This window comes from Staurois parvus, unplaced genomic scaffold, assembly GCF_062004578.1.
Source record: "Staurois parvus isolate SC_StPar_1 unplaced genomic scaffold, SC_StPar_1.0 ptg000068l, whole genome shotgun sequence".
Taxonomy (NCBI): domain Eukaryota; kingdom Metazoa; phylum Chordata; class Amphibia; order Anura; family Ranidae; genus Staurois; species Staurois parvus.
In genome coordinates, this window is record NW_028317864.1 from 884,759 (window position 1) to 895,238 (window position 10,480).

A 10,480-nucleotide genomic window follows, 5' to 3' on the forward strand; every position below is an offset into this window, starting at 1 on the left:
ACTGTATTAGTGGATTTTAGTGACAGTCAGTTCCCCCCCAGTGTCAGAATGTCTGCCGCAGTCCTGCTACAAGTCGCTGATCGCCGCCATTACTAGTATAAAAAAAAATCCCAGTATCTATACCGCCATATGTATACACTATAACTTTCACATAAACCAATTCATTTACACGTATTGGGATTTTTTTTAGCAAAGACGTAGCAGAATACATTTTGGCCTAAATTTATGACAAATTTGATTTTTTAAATTTTTTTACCGAATATGTTTTCTAGCAATAAGTCAAAAATATTGTTTTTTTTTTCAAAATTGTTGGTCTTTTTTTGTTTATAGCGCAAATATTAAAAAATGCACAGGTGATCAAATATCACCGAAAGAAATCTCCATTTGTGGGAAAAAAAGGACATAAACTTCATTTGGGTGCAGTGTTGCATGACTGCGTAATTGTCAGTTAAAGTAACGCAGCGCCGTATTGCAAAAAATGGCCTGGTCAGGAAGGGGGGCAAATCCTCTGGAGAGCAAGTGGTTAAAAAGTACCTGATCCAACATACAAATAATGGCACAATTGTATGAGCTATTTTTATTTTTCGGTCCACAAAACGTTCGCTTTTCTAATCATCTATGGTCAGCTATAATAAGTGCATAAATAGTCAATCTGCGACGACTAGAGTAAGATCCTTTTTTTTTTGTAGTAAAAGAGGTATAGACTAGAGATGACGATATTAAACAGCAACCTCCCTCTCCTTAACCCTCAAAAAATAGAAATCCCTTATTCCTAAAAATCTCTGTCTTAAAATAAAAAACTTCCGACAGAGAACTGGCACAGATCCGCGGCGTGTTTGCGCTTGTAAGTAAAAACAGAAAATTAAAAAAAATTACTTATTCAAATTTTTTTTTTGCAAATGTGTAAAAGAGAGGGGGAAGAGGCAGGAGAGAAGTCCTCATACAATAGGTAAAGCTCCTCTACAATATTGCCCCCTGTACAAAATATCAAAAAGACCACAACTGGAATATGCAGTTTCATTTACGGGATCAGTTCACAAAAAGGATGTTGGGGAACTGGAGAGTGGAGAAGGATAGCTAAATTAGTAAAGGGCATAGAAGACTTCAACCACATGAGAACATTAAATAAACTGCAATTCAAGAGGATATGATCACCATGTATAAAAAAAAGAAATGGTTCATAAAGTAAGTTTAGCAGAAAAGTCCCAGCAAATTGAAAAATTCTTTGTAACTGAAGAAAAAGGGGTTAAACATCTACATACAGAAAGGGTTATTTACTGTAAGAGCAGTGAACATTTGAAATCTGCCACAGGTAGTTGTTCTAGCTCACAGTTCATTAGGAACTGGCTAAAATGTCCTAAGTAGATGTCCTTGATAGCTGCTTCCTGCATAACATGCTTCAATTTAAAAATCGAGCCAAGCAACACATGAACTGATTGGCTCCTTGTGCTGCCTCTTCCTCTCACACTGCAGCCCTGCTGCACATGAATTTCAAGAGCAAAATATGTTCTATAGCATCCAACAAAGTCTCAATTTATCACCATTCGAACTTATTAATTCTTCATGCTTCTTAATAACTTTCATCGATCTTCAAAGGAAAATTCCTCCTCTTCCTCTCCAAATATCACCCAAACTGTTCTCTCCGCTCCTCGCACAACCTCCTACTCTCTAGCTCCCTCGTCTCCTCCTCCCATGCTCGTCTCCAGGACTTCTCCAGAGCTTCCCCCATCCTCTGGAATTCTCTACCCCAATTTATCAGACTATCGCCTACTCTGCTCACTTTAAGGCAATCTCTGAAAACCTATCTCTTCAGGGAAGCCTATCCTACCATCAGCTAATAATGGAATCTTCTACTGTTCCTACCAGTCCATCCCCCACAGTTACTACCTTTTCTACCACCAGCCCCTCCCTCCTAGATTGTAAGCTCCAAGGATCAGGGCCCTCCTAACTCTCTTGTATTGAACTGTATTGTTGCTGTATTGTCTCCCGTTATATTGTAGCGCTGAGCAAACTGTTGGCTCTATATAAATCCTGTATAATAATAATAATGGGCTACCTGTATGCTGGTTTTTTTTGCAACTTTGCAGTGTTGCTTTTAATAATGTCTGCATATACCAATAGGGCTGAATCAAACGTTCACAATGTATGGAATTGCAATAATGCATATAAAGTGTTAGCGTGCTGCAGTAGCATGTATTTTGAATGGCACCTCAGTGTACAAAGGCAATGCAGTTCAGATGCAATTATACATTGCAGTGCACCACAACACACAGTAATGAACTACTACTTTGTGGTGTGTTGCATCAAAAAAAAATTCTGCATGCATGCGTTTTTGTCCATTCTTGGCAGTGTATTAAAAAAGAACAGGATTCCTTGGCACGATGCATGGTAATTTGTCACCCAACAATACAGTGCGCAGGAAGTGTATATGGCCCTTAAACAGACTTTCATCATGACAGAGAAGCAACAACGCACTCTCCTTGTGCAGCACTACTAAGCAGCACCCACACCTAACCTATGTAATGAAAATATACGGCTGCTCATACATACATCTATATTTACCACTTATATGTAAAAACAAGTTGTTTTTAAAAGTATTATGGTATATTCAGATTATTAAGATTGTTTACATAAGCTGCTTATGTTCACATGTATGTCTAAAAGCATTAAAAGTCTTTTTGGTCCACTTAAAGTATGCCCAAATGTGTTGATATACAAGTAAAAACTATCCTGCAGGGCACGCGTAGGAATGGATGGAGCGATTGTGATATAAAAGCCAGCTTTGGAATGGATCTTGTTATCCATATATGAAAATGAGGCTTCTTTCATTCCGCAGACACCCAGTGATTAGCATTTGTATATCCCCAGGATAAGGCTAGTTACTCTTCAAAAAGGAGCCATTTACATATGTTTGCAATCAGTCAGATAACAAATTAATGCTGGAGAATTGTGTGACACCCACCCAAAACAAAAGCCACAGCTAACAAAAAAGAGAAGTGCTGATCACTTATCAGAGATACATAGGGTGGTATAACTACAGTGGGCTAGGCTGCCCATCAGAGGCAATTATGTGATTAGACTGAGAATAGATACATGCTGCAACCCATGTACACAAAGCGACAACATGAAGGCTGGCAGCTGAGCGATGAAAACCGTGATTAATACAGCGCCAATCAAAGTGTGTCTGGATCACAGGGTCAGGCATTGCCTATTCTCCAGCCATACAATCACAATCCAACTTCCATCTAACACGGATACTGCATGGCCTGTAAATAATTGCAATGGCTGATAATTCACCTTTTTTATCATTGCAAGAGAAGTGAAAGGGGGGGCTCAAAATACTATATAGAAAATAGAAAAAGCATTCGCAGGGCAGCATAGTGGGTAAATGGTTAGCACTTCCGCATGGCAGTACTAGGGTCGTTGGTTCGAATCTCTGCCACGGCACCTCCTGCCTGCAGTTTGCATATTCTCCCTGTGCCTGCGTGGGTTTCCTCCGGGTACCCCGGTTTCCTCCCACACTCCAAAGACATGCTGGTAGGTTAATTGGATCCTGTGTAAATTGGCCCTTGTATATGAATGTGAGTTAGGGACCGTAGATTGTACACCCCTTGAGGGTTAGGGACTGATGTGAATGCACAATATATATATGTAAAGTGCTGTGTAAATTGACGGTGTTATACAAGTATCTGAAATAAATAAATAATAATACATTTGAAGTAGGATTAAAGCTAGGTTCACACCTATGCAGGTTGCGTTTGAGCCATTTCTGCCTTGTGTTTTTTGATGCGTTTGTTTTTTTTTTATTTTTTTTATTTTCCTTGTTGCTAGGCAGATTTAAAATGCAAAATACATCAAAAACGCAATACATGCTTTTCTGCAGCGTTTCCATTGAAGTCTATAGAAACAAAAATGCAACCGGGTTAAAACGCACATGTCCCATAGGAAATCATGTTAAATGGACTATACTGCGTTTCTGCAAAATGCTGCAGAAAACGCTTAGGTGTGAACCTAGGGTTAAGGTGTCTACCTGAACTCATAGAGCTGAGATTGTCACCTGAATTGACCATTCTCTTACAGCTTTAAAGCAAACCGAAGTAAAAATATGTAAACCGCCATTAGCTGGTAGTTACACGGCATGTACATGAGGAGGCCATATTTGTTCATTACATTTTCAATCCGTGCGTTCTGTTTTCAGCGCTGCACAATGGGGTGGATTTACTAAAGGCAGACTGTGCACTTTGGAAGTGCAGTTGCCCCAGAGCTTATAAATGAAGGGAAGCTCAGCTGACTTCCATCATCCAATCATGTACAAGCAAAAATACTGTTTTTTTTCTTTTCCTTGCATGTGATTGGATATTCTTTGCAAAATCAAGCTTCATCTCATTTACTAAGCTCTGGTGCAACTACACTTGCAAAGTGTACAGTCTATTTGCCTTTTAGTAAATCCAGCCCAGTGGCTGTGCTTCATTTTTTGGTCTAAAAAGCAATTCTGTCAGTCGATGGTTAGTTGAAATCCACTTTTTTTTTTTTTTAATTAAAACATGACTGAACCACCACTGACAGCACATACCAGATGCATCCAGATATCTATATGTCAGATCAGTTCCCCAGGTAAACTAAATTCTGACCCTGGGTGCTCTGAAGCCTGAGGTGTCTGGTATGCAAATATTGACCTAGGTTCCTTGGCCATGTTTTTCCTCGGCATTCTAAGCCTCACTAAGTGCCATTGAGTTGTCCATCACATCAAGCTGGATAGACATTTACATATCAAAGCAGGCTGCGATTTTGTGTACCAAAGCGCTAAATAGGACAATTGACTTAATGTCCAGGTACCTGCAATTGGAAATACACCTAATACATGATTATGATGGGTCTTGAACTGTGCAGATCTGATTTTAGGAGACTCATATGGCATACTAGCCAACATATTCATTCCAGTCCTGGGACACTCTCACCTCTGGCTACAGCCCACACTTAAGGCATTCACCTTCCAGGCAGTCCCGTCAAGATCATGCCCACTTTTTGAGAAGTCCTGTTAAGGGGCGGACTGACCATTTGGAACTCGGGCACTGCCCAAGGGCCCGGGGTCAGTAGGGGGCCCCATGAGATGCCCCTGGTACCTTTTTCATAGGCTTTTTTGAGTTTGGGCAGGGACACAAGGGCCCCATGATCCTCTATTGCCCGGGGGCCCCATGAGTTGTCAGTCCGCCCCTGGACCTGTCCAAATCACACCTGCTTTCCAGGCAGGTCAGCCCCTGAATTTTCAGCCTCGAGATAATACCCTTTTGTATGAGCAAAGCTGGCCATATACACATATGGTCTGAAAAGAATTTAACAGATTCCTCCACCAATGTTTGGATGTACCAATCTCTCACTGCAGCTATTATATTATGTAGTGGCGTCACTAGGGTTGGTGTCACCTGAGCAGTAAAATATGGTGTCACCCCCTCCCCCCCCCCCAACACACACACCAAACCAGCCTCTGCAAATAATGCAGTCGGTACCGGCGCACCGATACGTACACTGTCACGGATGAAGGTGACACCATTGCGGTCAGATATCACTTCCTAAACAGACCCCAGGCATACCACCTTAGAGACAAAGAGAGGAATTGAGGACACTGATTCTTTAATTCCTTTCTCTGTAGCCTCCGCTGCACTGAAAATGAATGAATAGGAGACAGAAGTTCCTGTTAATTAATAAACAGAAGGATAGTAAACACAGTTTACTATACTCAGTTATCAATGGACACAGGAGTGGATCGGTACGATCGCTCACTGTGTCTAATTCATAAACAGAAGGGGCCGTAAATTACAAATTTACTGACCCCTTCCCCCACTCTCCATCTGCCTGTGTACCCACAGCAGCCGGCAGGAGAGGAAAGTAGGCAGCGCTGTGGGAGGGTCCAGGCACCGAGGGCAAATCAAATGTGGGCAGTAAAGGGAGGGGGATCAGTGCGGCGGGACGGGAGGACAATTACAGAACGATGCACTATGTCTGTGTCTCTCCCTCCAGCAGCTGACAGCCAGCAGGAAGGAAAGGGGGACAAACCGGCTTTCCGCTGCTGGGGGGAGAGACACAGACACAGTGCATGATTCTATAGTTGTCCTTCCATCCCACTGCACCAATCCCCCTGCTGTCCAGGCCCCCTGTGTACCCAGACTCCAACAGGAGGCCTGGTGGTACCCCCCTATCGGCAGCCCTGGTATCACCCCTTTGGATGTCACCCGGGTGCAATGCGCACCCCTGCACCACATAGTAAAGCCACTAATATTATGATAGCTGGCTGTGAAAATACCCATTTTTTTTTTTTTTTTTTTAAGTCCGCAAACGTGCAACTATAACGAAAAAACCCGTAAGTGTTCACAAAAAATGTGCAAGTGCAAAACACCACACGAAAAAGTGCACTTAGGGGTGTGTTTGTCCTACCCCCGGAAGGGTTGGACCGTTCACCCGATCCCCCGGGGCACAAAGCTCCTGACAGGGACAAGGTTCCCATTTGGTCCTCCTGGCCAAAAGGCTTGGTGGACCACCGTTCCTTATGCCCACCCGAAGCCGGACATCCAGTACTAGGCAAGGGGGTTCTCCCGAAGAGAAAACCCCCTAGGGATCAGGGGAGGAAGGAACCGTAGGGCCACACATCCTCCCCCTAGACTTCAGGTAAGGCCCGAGGACCCACACCCTCCATCCGTGAAAAACACACACATAAGAACAGAAAAAGTGACAAGATGTGGGAGTGGTTAAATTAAATAAATAAAAAATAAAAAAGTGGTACCGTGCCAAATAGTGCACAGACCAGGCCCTGAGGCCTGTAGCAAAAATTGCCCCGGACTTAGCCAAAAGACCTGGTCCTTAGGGCGCTGTGCAAAAAGAAGTGAAAAACAGTGACCATGTGTCATTTTCACACCGTGGGGTCCCACACCCAAGTGTTACTAGTGACACCCCTGAGCGCGTCTCCCCAGGGGGCACTGAGTTTGCAGACTTTTTGCGTCCCCAGCCCCTGGCCAGACCAAGGTAGCTTGCTCAAATCAGGAGGTACTGGGTCTTTCCAGCCTTCCCAGAGGAATTACTCCCGAGGCCCCAGAACGAATCATGGCACTCCCCGGTTTCTGTCCCTCCGGTCCAGCCTTCCGGACCCCCATCATACCAGTGAGGGTGCTATCCAACCAACCCCACAAAGACAGAGTGGTCGGGAGCACCCCCACTGGACACTGATAAGAACAGATACTACACTTGATCTTAGCCAAAAGGCCGAGAAGCATACAGTGCCTGCATCTAATTGAATTTTTTGCCAGGCTCTTTCAATTTTTAAATCAAAGGATGTCAGGGGAAAGGGCCCAACAAGGCCACCCACAGAGGGTACAGGACAAAATTCAATCTGTGTATGGCCAGCTTTACTGCGCACGCTCTGTAACTCCAATAAGGGGGATGCTGTGATCTCAGGATGTAGCATCATCAGGGCAGAGCACCTAGAAGTGGGACTGTCCCAGCAAATGTGGAACAATTCTTATCTATGTCTTCTACAATGGGTTTGATTTGCATGTTGCCTTTATGAAAAACATAATTATTCCTTTGCAGTTGTCTTTTCTCTGCTTTTACAGTACCATTGCCCAATTGCATTCAGTTCCCTGAATGGACACAGTGAGAGTTTTCCTTTGAACTGCTAATTTGACTTCTTCCAACCTTTAGGCCAGACTGTTCAGTGACCCTACAAGCACATTGTGCATATTGTAGTCTCAACAAGGGTTCACATTGTGCATATTGTAGTCTCAACAAGGGTTCACATTGTGCATATTGTAGTCTCAACAAGGGTTCACATTGTGCATATTGTAGTCTCAACAAGGGTTCACATTGTGCATATTGTAGTCTCAACAAGGGTTCCTCCATAAGTCACTGGGGGTTCCTTGAGCCTTGGCTGATTGACCTCCCATCTGATAGTGCATCAGTGACCCTACAAGCACATTTTTTTCATATTGTAGTCTCAACAAGGGTTCTGTAGAATCCTAGGGTTCCTCCAGAAGTTACTGGGGGGTTCCTTGATTGACCTCCCTTCTGATGGTACATCAATAGTTTCAGGGTCTATGCCACTTGGCTGAGCCAGCTATAGGACACCAATGATCTTTTTGGTTGCCTATAGGGTGGCATTCCAGCCACCACTATAATGGGGACAGTTTTTCTACTGGCCCCCATTGTAAGTGACATTTTTTTCCCACTCACCTTCAATGAATTGCTTTTAGAATGGATTCCTAGAGACCTAAAAATGATTTCAAGATTTCCTCTGGGGTAAAAAAGTTGAGAAAGGCTGGTGTATTCCATACACAGCAGTGCAAACGGCGAAGTGACATAGTTAAGCCTGGTGCATGTGTTAAAGTGATAACAAAGTCTTTTTTTTTTTTAAATAACAAACATGTCTAAACTTACCTGCTCTGTGCAGTGGTTTTGCATAGAGCAGCCTAGATCTTCCTATTCTCGGGTCCCCAATCAGCGCTCCTGGCCACTCCCTCCTGTCGGGGGCCTCCACAGCAAGCAGCTTGCTATGGGGGCACCTGAGCAGGCACATGTCCATTCACACACAGAGCCGCAGCTCAGCCCCGCCCCTTCCCTCTCCTATATAGCTCTTTGGCTGTGCCGCTGCTGCCTCAGACAATCAGTAGTGGGAATCCTGAGGCTCTCGTGGACATGGCTGGATTGGGATGGGGCTCAGGTAAGTGTTAGGAGGGGCTGGGAAGGCTGCAACACACAAAATTTTTTTTTTGCCTTCATGCATAGAATGCATGAAGGTAAAAACACTTTGAGCCTTTACAACCACTTGAAGTTTTTTTTTTCATTCAACCTGAACAGAAAAAAACAGAGGTCTCCGTACTAACTATGTGATATTAGTGCAGCAATCTCCCCCGCTGATCTATTGTGATCTGACAGAGGGAGTACCCCCATACACCCCCCAAACATACTGATCAGCAGCCGATCAGTGCTGGCAGCCAATGGCTGTGAGTCAGATGCTGGTTTTCCAGCTCGTCTCTTTGACAAAAGCCAGTTGTTGTACAGGCAGCTGTACACACTGGTCGAATGTCAGCCAGTTCCTGCTGAACCAGCCAATATTCGGATTGTGTGTACTCAGCATTAGAGCCTGTGGCTAGCGTTGTCACTCTATTACAGGAAGTGTTGGAAGCTTGCCAAAACTGGCAGAATTGACATGTATTTTATACTAGCAGCAATAAAAAATAAAAATAACTTGTACCTGTAAATATACTGTAACTAACTTACTAAATAAAACTATATGATACTTACAAAAAACGAGCTGTTGGAACAATTTTAGTTTTTGGTTTTAGGACCCTTTGAGGTATGGTATCAGCCACATAGAAACTGCATTGTTAACAATATGACTGGCTCATAGGCTTGTATTGAGACAAGCAGCAGTAAAGCAAAACCACTGTGCAGTAATGCAAATCAGTAAGCATTGTCCTGTTTGGTGCCACCATTGTCAGCGGAACAGCAAGTGAAGGCAAATCTCTCTATTGAACTCCCATATAGCAGTAAACTGCGACAGGGGCTCAATCCCCCCCATCAACAACTAAAAGTAATATGTAGTGCCTGCACTTACACTTTAACACATATTCAGAAGAATATTTACATCAAGCAGATTTGTACTGAGGAATGTACATTCCGTACAACAAACTGGAAGCACTGAATGGAATCGACAAGAAAAGATGGAATTATCACTGGTTGGTACGAAAATTCAAAGGCATTTTCAGGGACAACACATCTAGGAACAGGCCTTCAGAAATGAGGACACCTCACCCACACGTGCCAGCAATGCAATGATAAGTGAAGTAGAGTAAAGCAGAGTACACATTGTGCTGGATGTAGTTCCTCTACAGAGTGGTTGGTGATGAAAGAAATAAGGACGCATGCCAGCCCCTTCAATGACCCGGCTGTGTGAGAACAGTAATGCTAAACTTTCCCACTTATGCTTTTTGAGATGAAGAAGTGAGAAGCGGCCTTTCTCAGTAGCACACACCCTAAACCGCAGGTTCAGATATTGACACTTCAAGTGGCCAAAATTAGCTTTAGAAAGACCAAGCTTCTTGTCAACCCTTCCTTCCTAACAAGTGCTGCAACTAATAATCAACTTAAAGGGTAACTCCGCTTTCGAAAAAATAAAAAATTATTATTTATAAAATAATATATATACAGTGCCTTGGAAAAGTATTCATACCCCTTGAAATTGTCCACATTTTGTCATGTTACAACTAAAAACATAAATGTATTTTATTGGGATTTTATGTGATAGATGAACACCAAGTGGCACATAATTGTGAAGTGGAAGGAAAATGATAAATGGTTTTCAACATTTTCTACAAATAAATATGTGAAAAGTGTGGTGTGCATTTGTATTCAGCCCCCCGAGTCAATACTTTATAGAACCACCTTTCGCTGCAATTACAGCTCCAAGTCTTTTTGGGGATGTCTCTACCAG

General features: G+C 43.2%; 1 pseudogene; it reads right to left on the minus strand.

The window, feature by feature from the left end:
- Window positions 1–7,109: 7,109 nt before the first annotated feature.
- LOC149469480 (U2 spliceosomal RNA) lies at window positions 7,110–7,266 on the minus strand (annotated as a pseudogene).
- Between the last annotated feature and the right edge of the window lie 3,214 nt (window positions 7,267–10,480).